This window comes from Theropithecus gelada, chromosome 11 (genome assembly GCF_003255815.1).
Source record: "Theropithecus gelada isolate Dixy chromosome 11, Tgel_1.0, whole genome shotgun sequence".
Classification (NCBI taxonomy): Eukaryota; Metazoa; Chordata; class Mammalia; order Primates; family Cercopithecidae; genus Theropithecus; species Theropithecus gelada.
The window spans coordinates 66,247,814-66,260,944 of NC_037679.1; positions in this window are offsets into that span (position 1 = coordinate 66,247,814).

A 13,131-nucleotide genomic window follows, 5' to 3' on the forward strand; every position below is an offset into this window, starting at 1 on the left:
TGGTATCATTCCTATTTTTCTTTTTTCTGAGATGGAGTCTCACTCTGTTGCCCAGGCTGGAGCGTAGTGGCATGATCTCAGCTCACTGCAACCTCTGCCTCCTGGGTTCAAGCAATTCTTGTGCCTCAGCCTCCCAAGTAGCTGGGACTATAGGTGTGTGCCACCATGCCTGGCTAGTTTTTTGCATTTTTAGTAGATACAGGGTTTCACCATATTGGCCAGGCTGGTGTTGATCTCCTGACCTCAAGTGATCTGCCCGCCTCAGCCTCCCAAAGTGCTGGGATTATAGGCATGAGTCACTGCACCCAGCCATTATTCCATTTTATAAATGAGAAAGCTCAGGTAAGTGACTGGACCAGGGTCATACAACTATAAGAGGCAATCTGGGATTAGAAACCTTGTCTGCCTAACTTCAAGGCCAATGTTCTTGATTATTTCATGACTCCCAGTTAGCCTGTACTCCTGAGCTTACCCTGGCAGCTCCTGAAAGACCAGTTTTGCATGTCTCCAAAAACCCTTCTATGTAGAGGGGTTTGCTGGGTAAATTACTCTCAAAAAAAAAAAAAAAAAAAAAAAGGCTGGATACAGTGGTTCACACCTGTAATCTCTCAGCATTTGTGGAGGCCAAGGTGGGAAGATTGCTTGAGGCCAGGACCAGCCTGGGAGACATAGTGAGACCTTGTCTCTACAAAAAGTTTAAAAATTAGCCAGGAGGTGGTGTTACACACCTATAGTCCTAGCTACTTGGAAGGCTGAGGCAGGAGGATCACTTGAGCCTAGGAGTTGGAGCCTGTAGTGAGCTATGATTGCACCACTGCACTCCACCATGGGGATCAGAGTGAGGCTCTGTCTCTTCAAATGAAACAAAACAAAACAAAAACCCAAACTATGTAGTGTGTGCCAATTTCCATGGTGTAAGTATTCTTACAGCAGATCTCAAGCTACCATCACTTTATCAGATACCTTACAAAATTCCCGATTATTTAACAATCAGCTCTCATTAGCCAGCAATAGTAATTCCAGCACATCATTGCTTTGATGCATTTGAGTTGTACGGACCTTTGCTCTTGGTCTTTGGCTTCCAACTACCAATGTTCTAGTTAGGATCACGTGCATCCTTGAATATTCTGGCTAATTGAGGATTTTAACCTGTAACACTAACTCAACCATTTCTGGGGGGAAGACACGCCTATAAAACCTGATGTTTCATGACTTACAAAAATAGAAGCAAAGTCATATTAAAGAAATGCACCAGGCTGGGCGCAGTGGCTCACGCCTGTAATCCCATCACTTTGGGAGGCAGAGGCGGGTGGATCACCTGAGGTCTGGAGTTTGAGACCAGCCTGATCAACACGGAGAAACCCCATCTTTACTAAAAGTACAAATTAGCCGGGTGTGGTGGCGCATGCCTGTAATTCCAGCTACTCAGGAGGTTGAGGCAGGAGAATCACTTGAACCCAGGAGGTGGAGGTTGTGATGAGCCAAGCAAGATTGGGCCATTGCACTCCTGCCTGGGCAACAACAGTGAAACTCTGTCTCAAAAGAAAAGAAAAGAAAAGAAAAGAAAAGAAGAAGGAGGAGGAGGAGGAGGAGAAGAAGAAGAAGAAGAAGATGAAGAAGAAGAAGAAGAAGAAGAAGAAGAAGAAGAAGAAGAAGAAGAAGAAGAAGAGGAGGAGGAGGAGGAGGAGGAGGAGGAAGAGGAGGAAGAAGAAGAAGAAATGCATCAATTTTGTATGCATTTTCCTCTTTTACCTCTAACTAATAGTTAACATACTTTTAGGTTTATGTGAAAAATGTTGGTTGTAAGCCAGTGACCATATGATAGAAGCTGAAGTTGACAGAAGCCAGATCTTCTTCAACACAGCATTTCTTAAACTAGAGTCTGCATGTTCTACAAGAATTTTAAAATATAGTATGTATTTTTCATGGTAATCTTAAAATACTTCATCAGTTATAAAGAGAAAGATAAAACTTCTCTTTGTGCATCCTTATTTGCCATTCACAGCCATTTAGCAAAATGGCTTTTGTTTCTTATGGCAAATAAATTCTTTGGTTGGGGAGGAAGAGAATTTTTTTTTTCCTTTAAAATGGGTGTGTATGTGTGTTATGGTTGAGAAATCCTGCTCCATTCCTTAGAATCTGATCACTTTTTAAAATATTCACCAGTCTATATTCTTTCCAGATATTTTACAGATTTTTTTCAGTTTTATTCAGCTTCTATTGTTTTCGTACAAATGGGAAAACTCGTGATGACACCCAGCTCTTACTATGTGCCAGGCCACTGAGAGCAGGATAAACTGGCAATCTGTAATCTTCCAACCAATTTCACGTAGTTCGCCAGAGCAGGATTTGCAGAAATAATATTTCCTAACTACTAATGACCAACTTCATTATCACGCCGCCCTGAGCTAACATTGTGCCTTTGGCTTATAATGGCAGTCATTAGATTCTAGAAAATTCCCTTTCTGTCCTGTTTCTAAATTTGATTCCTCCAGAATTAGAGAGAATACAAATCCTCCCAAGCTTTGTGTATAACAAGTGGATGTCTGGATGAAATAAGAACCCACATCACTTCAGTGCCTGGGCACAGCCCCTGATTCCACTGGAAGAAGCCAAGCTCCGGATGGATGCCACAGTGCAAGCACACGGGTGTCGCATGCTTGGAGTTTTCCATAGGAAATTAACTAAATAACGCCAACATTCTTTCCCTTCTCTCCTTTCCACTCTTCACTTCCCTCTATAATGAAGCAGCTTTAACTCAGCTCTTTAGCTCTCTCACGGGGGCAAAAGTGTTTGACAATTTCATTCTCCTGTGACCTTTGGATCAAACAGAAAAGTCTCTTCTCTCTTTCACTTGTTTATTCCAAAAAGTGCTTCTCATCAAGGCTATTGAATTTCACTGAAGACGCAACTTTCTGAAACAAGATGTCCTGAAAATGCTAGTTCAAAGATGCATCCTTTAAAAACAGCAAAAGTGGCACTTTAAAAAACACCCAATCATATTATGAGTGGATCCGATTCTGTATTCAACAAAATTATTGTGGCACAGTTAAATAGCAGGTTGCTAACGCTGTAGACATAAAATCATCCAATGAATCAAAATGAGGGTCAGATCTTCCCCATGTGGTCATTCGCTTGTTTAATGTCTGTGTTCTTTCTTCATAATGAACCCAGTAATGGAACGTTCAAGTGGAAATGTTCAGTAGCAATTTAAAAATATCGATGGAGTGCATCATAGGTGCACAGCAGTTACCACCCACTTTAGAGGCAAAGACGTCAATAAATGCATGGCCTATAATGTATAAAGCTCTGGGATACATAGGTGATGTGGGTTATAAATACGGGATACCTGGCCTCAGAGAGTTTGTAACCTAGAGTGAAAGAGAAACAATTATGGAAATAACTAGATCACAGGCAATTACCCATGTAACGTATATCTCCTGAACCTTTCCCACGGGCCAGGCACATTTCTAAGACAGGTGAGACACTAAATTTCTTCCTTCAACATATATTTATTGGGCATCTACTACAGTCATCCCTGGGTATCTGTGGAGGATTGATCCCGGGACCACCCACAGATACCAAAGTCCATGGATCTCAAGTCCCTAATATAAAATAATGTAGTATTTGCATATGACATACAAGCTTCCTCCCATATACTTTAAATCATCTCTAGATTACTTATAATAACTAATACAATGTAAATGCTATGTAAATAGTTGTTATGCCGTATTGTTTAGGGAATAATGATATGAAAAAAGTCAGTACATGTTCAGTACAGATGCAATTTTTTCCCAAATATTTTTGGTTTGCAATTGGTTGAATCCATGGATGTGGAACCTAAGGATATGGAGAGTTGACTGTATATGCCAGCTACTGTTGCTGAAGCTGTGGATATAGCAGTGAACAAAACAAAGTCCCTGCTCCCCTGGAGATTATGTTCTATTATGTTCGATTGGGGAGATGGAAAATAAAGAAACAAATAAAATTAAGCAAACGTAGTTTCAGGTAGCAGTAAGTGCTATAAAGAAAACAGAATGGGGAAAGTGGATTAAAAGTGACAGAGCAAGGCCAGCGGTTGTGGCTCACACCTGTAATCCCAGCACTTTGGGAGACCAAGGTGAGTGGATCACTTGAGGCCAGGAGTTTGAGACCAGCCTGGGCAACATGGCGAAACTCTGTCTCTACAAAAAATAAAAAAAATTAGCAGGCATGGTGGCATGGTAATGCACACCTATAGTCCCAGCTACTAGGGAGGCTGAGGTGGGAGGATCACTTGAACCTGAGGGGCAGAGGTTGCAGTGAGCTGAGATCATGCCACTGCACTCCAGCTTGGGTGAAGAGCAAGACTCTGTCTCTAAAAAAAGTGACAGATGGGACTACTTCAGCTGGATGGTCAGGAAAGGCCTCTCTGGGAAGACTTTTGAGCAGAGAGCTGGTGGAGGGAGGGAGAGGGCTGTGCAGCTCTCTTAGGTGGAGAGAATTATGAATGCAAAGGCCCTGCGGTGAGAAGGAGCTCGTGTTTGTGAAAGAGAAAGGAGGACAGTGTGGAGAGTGAGCCAGGGGAAAGAGGAATCGGAGAGGAGCCAGAGGTCGGATCATGTGAGGCTTTGAATGCTGTGGGGAGGACTTTGATGTTGTTCTGAGTATGACAGGAAGGTGGTGGAGGGTCTTGAGCAGGAGAATGTCTGACTTCTGTCACCTAAATACTTGCCTATGTGTGAAGTGCCATATGTACAAGAGTTTTTGTTTGTTTTTAAATTGCAGCATCGTTTGTAATAGCAAAATAATAAAAACAACTTAAATACCCACCCCTAGAGGGCCAGTTAAATAAAAAGATGTCACATCCCAGCCATGGAATATTATATAGCCACAAAAAGGATGAGAGGATCTTTATGCACTGGTAAGGAATGATCCCCAAGATATATTGTCAACTGAATAAGGCGAGGTTCAAACATAGTGTGTCTACTGTGCTGTTTGTAGGAAAGTGAAAAAAAATATGCATGTATATGAACAAAATATTTCTGGGAACTGCTAACACTGGAATCCTCTGGGGAAGGAAATTGTATGTAGATGAAGGATGTAAGTGGGAATGGCACTTTTCACTGGATATTCTTGTACCTTTAAAATTTAAAATCATATGACAGAGCCCTTTGTTTGTGTGAGATATCTATGACCTGAATGTGATTCTAGAATTACTTTAGAGCCAGAAGACCACAGCACTTTCAGACCAATCCTTCAACCAAAGACCTTCCCAACTATTAAAAGGTGGTTGAAGAGGTGCCCTTGAACTGAGTATTTCCCCAGGGAGGAAACGCCTCACTCCGTTGCTGAATTCATGTTTCCAAAGCCTACTTGCCAAACCCTTCACTTGTTCCCCACTGTTCACCAAATTTAGTGTCAACTCCTTTTCCTGCCTGTGTTAGTCAGGGTTCTCCATATAGATAGATATTGTAGGGAACAAACTCACAGGATTATAGAGGCTGACAAGTCCCAAGATCTGCAGGTTAAGTCGGCAAGCTGGAGACCCAGGAGAACTGAGGGTGCAGTTCCAGTCTGAGCTCAAAGGCCTGAGAACCAGGAGAACTGATGGTGCTGTCTAGAAGGCTTGAGACCCAGGAAGAGAGGACATTTCAGTTCAAGTCCAAAGGCAGGAAAAAGCTGATGTCCCAGTTCAAAGGCAATCAGGCAACATGAATTCTCTCCTACTCCGGAGGGGTCAGCCTTTTTGTGCTATTCAGTCTGTCAAGTCATTGGATGAGGCCTACCCACATTAGGGGGAGTAAGCTGCTTTACTCAGTACACTGATTTACATATTAATCTCATCCAAAAAGACCCTCACAGAAACACCCAGAATAATGTTTGACCAAATATGTGGGCACTCCATGGCCCAGTAAATTTGACACATAAAATTGATCATCACACTGCCATTGAGGGACACCCAGCCTCTTTTTCCAGCCCCACCTCTCAATTGCCTCTCTGCACACTACACACTGGCCACACTGGACCCCTTTCTTTCTTTCTCTCTTTCTTTCTTTCTTTCTTTCTTTCTTTCTTTCTTTCTTTCTTTCTTTCTTTCTTTCTTTCTTTCTTTCTTTCTTTCTTTCTTTCTCTTTCTTCATTTCTTTCTTTCTCTCTCTCTTTCTCTCTTTCTTTCTCTCTCTCTCTTTCTTTCTTCCTTTCTTTCCTCCCTCCCTCCCTCCCTCCCTCCTTCCTTCCTTCCTTCCTTCCTTCCTTCCTTCCTTTCTTTCTTTCTTTCTTTCTTTCTTTCTTTCTTTCTTTCTTTCTTTCTTTCTTTCTTTCTTTCTTTCTTTCTTTCTTTCTTTCTTTTTCTTCTTCCTCCTCCTCCTCCTCCTCCTCCTCCTCCTCCTCCTCTTCTTCTTCTTCTTCTTCTTCTTCTCCTCCTCCTCTTTCTTCTTTCTCTTTTCTTTTTGAGACGGAGTGTCACTTTGTCGCCAGGTTGGAGTGCAGTGGCGTGATCTCGGCTCACTGCAACCTCCACCTCCTGGGTTCAAGCAATTCTTCTGCCTCCCTAGTAGCTGGGACTACAGGCGCCTGCCACCATGCCCAGTTAACTCTTTGTATTTTTAGTAGAGACAGAGTTTCACCATGTTAGCCAGGATGGTCTCGATCTCCTGACCTTGTGATCCACCAGCCTCGGCCTCCCAAAGTGCTGGGATTACAGGTGTGAGCCACCGCACCTGGCCACTCCTAGTGCTTTCTAATCATGCCTGGTTTCTCCCACCTCCCTGCTTTGGTCTACATGGGTCCCTGCTTCATCTTTTCCTGTCCAATTCTTGGCTGCTTACTGAGGGTCACTCAATACCACCTCCTCCAACTGGTGTCCCCTCCTTTCCTCTCTTCCTTTCCTTGTTGTGAGGTTATCTTACCTCTTTGTCCCTCCTTTGTTTATGTCTTTCTTGGGCATTTAACATACTTCCCTCCTATAATCATTATTTATATGTTTATCATTGAAGTGAGATGTTTAGCTAGAACAGCCTTTCTTCACCCTCTACTCTTCTGGGACGTGTTGCAGGAATTCACTAAGGAACCGCTGGAAGGACGGAATCCCTTGGGAAGTTCTCTTACAGGAACAAATCGCCTTGACACCTTTTTTTGTGCTGGCTCTTACTTCCTTGTCTGGAAAGTGAAGATGATAATAGTATCTACCTCAAAAGCTTGTTGTGAAGATTAAATGCGATGATGCATTCAAAGCACCTAACACAGGATGTGGTGAAGAGGAAACCCTCCTAAAAGGCAGCTATTATGGCCAATGGAGAGAACCTCCCTCAGAAAGGTAAATTCACAGTCACCAGCATCCTGAGGGGTGTTTCCCACAGGAGGGTGGTGCAGACAGCTTCAGTGCAATTCACTAGAAAGGGTGTGAATTGGGAAATGCACTCTGTTTAAGATTTAAGGCCGGGCACGCGGTGCCTCACGCCGGTAATCTCAGCATTTCGGGAGGCCAAGGTGGGCGGATCTCTTGAGGTCAGGAGTTTGAGACCACCTTGGCCAATATGGTGAAACCCCGTCGCTACTAAAAATACAAAAATTAGTGGGGCATGGTGGCTCATGCCTGTAGTCCCAGCTACTTGGGAGGCTGAGGCAGGAGAATCACTTGAACCCGGGAGGTAGAGGTTGCAGTGAGCCGAGATTGCGCCACTACACTATAGTCTGGGTGACAGAGTGAGACTTCATCTCAAAACAAAACAGCAACAAAAAAGATTTAAAAGGAACTGGTCTGATCCCTCTGTATTTCCTAGAAAAGAGCAAGTAGTTCTGGATATGAAAGTACAATGCTTGAACGTTTCCGATAAACCCCTCCGGTGGCAACTGCAGAGTGGTTAGAGGGAGTGGGAAAGGACAGTGCAAGAGTCAGAAGGAGCTGACAGTCTTGGGAGGCTGAGGCACCCGTGGTCCAGCTTAGCTGAGGGGAGGAGGAAGTTGAGCCAGCATCCTTCAGAGGACCCTGGCAGCTTTCTGTCCTGGGAGCTAAGCTGGGCCATGGAGGCATGAAACCATCCTCACAGGGCTAATAAGAGTTACATGCTGGTTCTGGGAAGAAATACAGTTATAATTAAACAATAATCAGTGGACACTTGGGCACACTTTCTTGTATCTGAAAGTCGTAGCACTAGATACTGACCATTTGCATCCCCAATGTTTCTATAGATAGGATTTCTGACATTAGGGTCATAAGCCTTTTGTTTAGGAATTGTTTGAGATGTTCTTCAGATCCTGAATTCCAGTAGAATGGCTTATGCCAACCAGTTTAAAGATCCCCACAGAGGAATCGAATCAGCATGAGGATGCAGTTTCTTCATCTCCCTGTCCCATGACTTCACCTGCACTCTTTGACTAATCAATGATCTCCACACCTCAGCCCACTCCAAACCCCTTAAACTCTCTCGACCCAAACTCCTCAGGGAGGTGGATTTGAGGTTTCCTCCCATCTCCTCATTTGGTTGCCTTACAATTATTAAACTCTTTCTCTGCTGCAATCCCTGTTGCCTAAGTATACTGACCTTCTGTGTGTGCATCAGACAAACCTGTCACAGCAGCACTTTGGAGTGGGCTGAAGGACTCTAGCAGACCCTCCTCCCCCAATTTTATTTATTTATTTATATTTTTCACTTTATTTTAATAAACATTACTAAAGTATAGCACTCATGCAGAAAAATGCAAAAGTCAAAATGTAGCATTCAATGAATTTTTACAACGTGAATCCAGCCATATAGCCACCACCTAGGTCAAGAAATAAAATATTACCAACAACCCAGAACTCCTTGCTTATTCCCTGTCATGAGTCCCCAGCCATACGCTAAGCAGTAACTGCTAGCCTGACTTCTAAAAACAGATTAGTTTTGCCTTTCTTCATCTAAATAGAATCATAAAGTATGTACACTTTTGTGTCTGGCTTTTTTGTTTGCTCAAGTTATTTTCTTGTGATTTATTCATTTATTATGTGTAGGATTATTTCATTCATTCTTATTGCTGAATATAATTTCATTGTATCCATAGGTCACAATTTATCTGCTCATTCTACTGTTGATGGACTTTTGGGTTGTTTCTGGTTTGGGGCAGTTACAAACAATACTGCTATGAGCATTCTAGTACATATCTTTTGATTTCCACGTGTTTGCATTTCCATCGGGTAAATACCAAGAAATTAAATTACTGGGACTTAAAGTATGCACATATTTAGTTTTAATAGTAAGGTGATTGTGCCAATTTATACTTCCACAAAGAGTATATGAGTGTATATCCATTTCACCTAATTCCTTTACATCATTGGCAATGCTTGGTGTGGAAAGATTCTTAATTCTAGCCATCATATTGAGGCACGTTAGGATGACCAGCTCTTTTTTTCTTTTCTTTTTTTTTTTCGGGGGGGGGAGTCTGACTGTGTCGCCCAGGTTGGAGTGCAGTGCTGTGATCTCGAGCTCACTGCAATCTCTGCCTCCTGAGTTCAAGCGATTCTCCTGCCTCAGCTTCCAGAGTAGCTGGGATTACAGGCACCTGCCAACACGCCCAGCTAATTTTTGTATTTTTAGTAGAGATGGGGTTTCACCATGGTGGCCAGGCTTGTCTCTAACTCCTGACTTCAAGTGATTCACCCACCTCAGCCTCCCAAAGTGCTGGGATTACAGGCATGAACCACCATGTCTGGCAGACCAGGTCTTAATAGTGCCTCAATTTGGCAGTGGAAGGCAATGGCAAGAATAGGTCTGATCCATTGCTTTTGTGATCTCCAAAGGGAGATGTTCTTGCCCAAGAGGACCCAGCATGAAATAAGGTGTGAGAGGAGAAAATAGAACTTCTATTTACTTGTATTTTTAAAACAGCCTTATTGAGCTGTAATTCACATACCATACAACTCACCCATTTAATGTGTACAGTTCAATGGTTTTTAATATATTCACAAATATGTGCAACCATTACCAAAGGCAATTTTAGAACATTTTCTTCATCTTACAAAGAAACCCTTTACCCTTTAGCTATTGCCCCCTCCTCATCACCCAGTATCCCCATCCGCCTAAGCAACCACTATTCCACTTTCTGGCTCTATAGTTTCCCATTCTGAACTTTCATATGAATAGAATCATATAGCATGTGGTCTTTCGTGGCTGGCTTCTTTCACTTGGCATAATGTTTCTAAGATTCATCCATGTTGTAGAATGTATCAGTACTTCGTTTCTTTCTATGGACAAATCATGCTCTGTTGTTTGAATATACCACATTTTGTTTATTCATTTGTTCATTGAGGGACTACATGTACTTTAATCACTTTAAAATGTTGATATTTTCCATATTTTATAACATAGTACGTTGTTACATAATTTAATGTATTACTGTAAAAGGATTCATCTGCCTTTCTTTATAAGTCACCTCATCTGTGGTTTATAAATAAATAAATATAAGGCCGGGCTTGGTGGCTCATGCCTGTAATCCCAGCACTTTGGGAGGCTAAGGTGAGCGGATCACAAGGTCAGGAGTTTGAGACCACCCTGACCAACATGGTGAAACCCTGTCTCTAATAAAAATACAAAAATTAGCTGGGCAAGGTGGCACTTGCCTGTAATCCCAGCTACTCAAGAGGCTGAGGCAGGAGAATCTCTTGAACCCAGGAGGCAGAGGTTGCAGTGAGCTGAGATCACACCACTGCATGCCAGCCTGGGCAATAGGTCGAGAAGAGTCGAAAAAACAAACAAAAAATAATGTATACATAACTACATATACTGGAGAGACAATCTCAAAAAGATTTTACTGATATGAGTCCATGCTCAATAATGTTTGAAAATCTTTGCCTTAGAACTAGTGTTCATTCCTTTTGGGTTAAAAGTAGAACCGACTCCATTTTTTGGTGTGTTTAAGCCCCAGAATAGTTTTTTTTTTTTTTTTTTTTTTTTCCAGATAGTCAAGGTAGAAAAGGGAACCAAAAGGGTGGGTATTCCTTCTAATGTGGCAGATGAGTGTTCCAGCTCATTTAAACTTAATTTAGAAAAATAAAAGAGATATTACCACGTTTGATGTATCAAAGGTTAAGGAGTTGTTAATTCTAAAATTATATTATCCACCCTCTAGGAACCTCTAACAGCAGCCACCACGTTTCCCTCAAATTGGTGACTTCTCCAAGGGTCTAGCACCCGCGTCCAGTCTGTCCTCTCTCTGGGACACCCCTTCTGCTGTAGATGCATCTGGCAATGCTTGGGGCCAGCCCAGCCTCCCCCAGGGAGGATCTCAGCCAGGGATCCTTTGGTTTCAGGTAACAGGACCTCACTCACTAGAGTGAGCAGAATGGCTCTCCAGGGAAGTGTGATTTTGCTCCACTCCTCACCCCTCCAGGGACATCTGTCATTGTCTGGAGACATTTCTGATTATTATAACTGGAGGGTGCTCCTGGCATCTGGTGGGTAGAGGTCAGGGATGCTGCTAGACATCCTACTGTACACAGGACAGTCCCCAGCAACAAATACTTATCCAGCCCTAATCGTTAATCTTGCTTTCTAGCATAAGGAGAAAGAGGGGCTTATCAGGAGGTTCCTGAAAAGGACCTAGAATGCGAAGAATCAATTTCTGTGCACATTCAGTCTCTCTCTCTCTTTCTCTCTCCATGCAGTTTCCTATTTTCACATCTTTCTGAGAGTGAGTTTTAGTCTTTCCTGTTTACAGACTGGCTGTTTCTCTAAACAGCAGCATAAGATGCTGCTCCCAAATTCACATGTCCTTAGTTCAAGTGATCAGCAGAGACCAATGAGTATCTCTGCGCGCCTCAAAGGAGAGGGACCATGATACACCCAGCCAGTGACAGCTGTACACTTCTTATTTCATCTGCTAAGGCTGGATGGCAGGATCACTGGCCCACATTGTTGCCAGGTCCTGTTCCTGCATATCAGAAGGAGCAATTCCTTAGAGAAATGGGATCCCAGGTTGAATGAACTGTGTCATAACACTTACAAGGCTTCCTGGAAATCACTGGCACCATTCTTGTCTCCTCCACTAGACCCTGAACCCCCCAGGACTCATCTCCATATCCCCAAGGTCAAAGTACATTGCCTGGCACAGTGTGGGCACTCAAAAAAGACCCCTTGAAAGAATGAGCATTTACTCATTTGCTTTTACATGCAAATAATAATGAAAGTCCCTGTTTACAAACCTCTCAATGAAACACTACAAAATAAAACACAGTAAGTTGGGAGAAAAGGAAGAAAAAACAACAGTGAGCATCTTGAGGCACATCCTTGGAAAGGGCATACCTTCACTGAAAGGAGAAAAAAACCAAACCTGAAAAGTGCTTGCCTTAGAAAGTGACTGAGTGGAAAATTCTTCCTTCTAAGGCAATTACTGTCAGTCATGGGCAGTACAACTCTACATAGGGAAACACTGGTGTCAAACCTCATTATAGGAGATGATTTAGAACTTCACTTGGCATTTCCTCCCACATTCTAAAATCAGAACATGTTCACATTGAAGGAAAAAAAAAAAAAAAGACCACAGAGACTGCGGCCTAGGAGAGAGCTTCTGTGTTAGAAGGCCCACCAGCAATCTCCTTGGCTCAGGCTTTACTCTCTGAAACCTGCTTGTGTAAAAGTTCCCTATGGTGAGGTCAGAACGACCACAAAAGTTAACAATGAAAACAATAGTAAATCACTGTTAGGGGCTCAATTTTGCCACACACCCCATCTCCCAATTCATATGCTGAAGATCTAACCCCCAGCACCTTGGAATGTGTCTGTATTTGGAGACAGGACTTTAAAGAGGCGATTAAGTTAAAATAAGACCAGTAGGGTGGGTTATAATCCTATCTGACTGTGTCCTTACAGGAGGAGGATATTTGGACACATAGAAAGACACCATGGACCCACACACACAGAGGTGTGAAAGTTGATCATATATATTGGGTCATTCTTGTTATACCCAATTAAAACAGCATTGAAAGACCCCGGGGGGCGGGGGGGAAGCACTCGGGGCATATAACATTACTCGGAGAATGTCATTCTTTGTAAGCCTGGTTCCTGGCTGCTGAAACTGCCTGTTGTAACCTGAAACCAGTTCTATCGAATAATTCCTGAAACAACTTGCTGTGTCATTAAGACTAGTTTTGGCCGGGCGCAGTGGCTCACGCCTGTA